Source organism: Crocuta crocuta, unplaced genomic scaffold (genome assembly GCF_008692635.1).
Source record: "Crocuta crocuta isolate KB4526 unplaced genomic scaffold, BGI_CrCroc_1.0 scaffold102, whole genome shotgun sequence".
NCBI classification, from domain to species: domain Eukaryota; kingdom Metazoa; phylum Chordata; class Mammalia; order Carnivora; family Hyaenidae; genus Crocuta; species Crocuta crocuta.
The window spans coordinates 14,677,707-14,679,626 of NW_027530019.1; positions in this window are offsets into that span (position 1 = coordinate 14,677,707).

A 1,920-nucleotide genomic window follows, 5' to 3' on the forward strand; every position below is an offset into this window, starting at 1 on the left:
AAGTGCTGAAAACGGGCTTTTCGCTGGGATCGGGGCATTTTTGAATGTGAGTTGCAGTTTTCAAACATAAAGCACAGCTGTTTTGTCTCTTCCCCTGAAGCTGTGAAAAAGGGGAAAGAGTCTGAAAGCGGGAACAGGAAAAGACTATTGAGAAAAGTGGCTGCTATTTCTAGGCGCACGTCTCCCTGGCAACACTGTTCTCAGATGCGATGCCTTCCTGCCTGGTCTTATTGGGATGCATGAGTGATGAATCCAGAGGATTCACGGGACCTAAAGTCAGCAGAGACCAGGAGAGATTTGAGACAAAGCGGAGAGTCAAAGCAGGCCAGAGAGATGTGACAGACAGACCGTTTGCTGCAGTCAGTGCTGTCTACTGGCCAGGGCAGCCACGTGGTCCCAGGAGACCTGCAGGAAGGTGGGAACAGAAAGATCTCAGTGGGTTCACAGCCATGCAGGCAAAGACAAGGGTCCTGGGATGCAAGAGGGCGAAGACCTCAGAGACTGTGGCCGAAGAAGTGCAGTTCAAGGAACAGTTACAGAGAGCAGAAGGTAAGCTTAGCCAGTACAGGAAAACTGCAGCATTACCCAAAAAATGGGTACTGGAGATTGGGAGCGAGGAATGATTTCAAAGTGAGAAACTCTAAAGCCAACAGCATCCTCCCCACCCCCCCAAAAAAAATCCTAAGCCCAAGGCAATTTAGGAGCAAAGTGCAACAGAAACGAATAGTCATAGCCTTCCTGAGTAGATCACAGAGATCCCCCACTCCACTGGGTAAAGCAATTCGTGAATGCAACAAAATGCGTTAGAGATTTAAAAAACAAACACAGGAAACTTGCATCCGAAAAGGCCTAAAAAACAGACATTGTGGAAAGTGGACCACAGCTAGTACCGGGAGAGCCTGAGTACCCTTCACAATCAGCATACATGGGAGGCCATGGTTCTCAAAGCATGGTCCCCAGGCCAGCAGCACCGGCAGCACCTGCAAGCCTGTTGGAAATACAGATTCCCAGTCTCTGCCTCAGACCCGCTGAACCACGGCACCCCGGCAGGGAGGGCCAGAAATCTGTGCGATAGCAAGCCCACCAGGTGATACTCGTGCTCACTAAATATTCAGAACCACTGACCCAGAGGCATTCAAATCACCAGGAAAAGATACCTATCAAACACAGTAAAGCAAGGCAAAGAACATCAAAAGAGGATAATGCCAAAGTAGCCAGTCAAGACAGATTCAGCCTTAAGCCCCCAGGACTAGAGTGCTCACATAGCTCTCCACTCTAGTTCAAGTCACCACTGCTGCGCAGACTACTAATGTACCTCCGTGAACATCTGCCCTGGTTTGGCTAGGCAAGTCCTGGCTTGAACCTGTAGTACGGGTATAAGTCTCATTTTCACTCTCAAAACTGTCCAGGTTTTAAATATCATTATATGGCTCCCTTAGTGACTGCCTCCTGACCATTTCGCCGCTTCCAAGCTCTTTCATCTTCAACATGTTCTCTTTCCAGAAGCAAAAGTGGTAAATGACCCATGTAACTCTTCTTCCACAAAACCCATCGATGACTTCATTGCTCCGAGATAAAACTCAAATGCCTCGCAGTGGCCCACAGCACCTACCTTCCATCTTCCCCTAATTCTATATGCCCCCATGCTTTCTTTGTTTCAAGTACATTAGCCTCTTGTCAGTACCTTCACAAGCCAAGTTCATGGACCTCAAGGCCTTTGCATGTGCTGATCCTTCTTCCTGGAGGGCATCCAATCTCCATCCCTCTTCTAATGCCAAGTATTAGTCTCTTGTTTTCATTTAAGAATATTCCAAATGATTTCTCAGATATTCTTTAAAGGTATTATTTTAAGGACTGCATAATTTGCCATCAAATGGATGTAACATTATACAAGTATTCCCTAGTATTGTTAAGACTGTT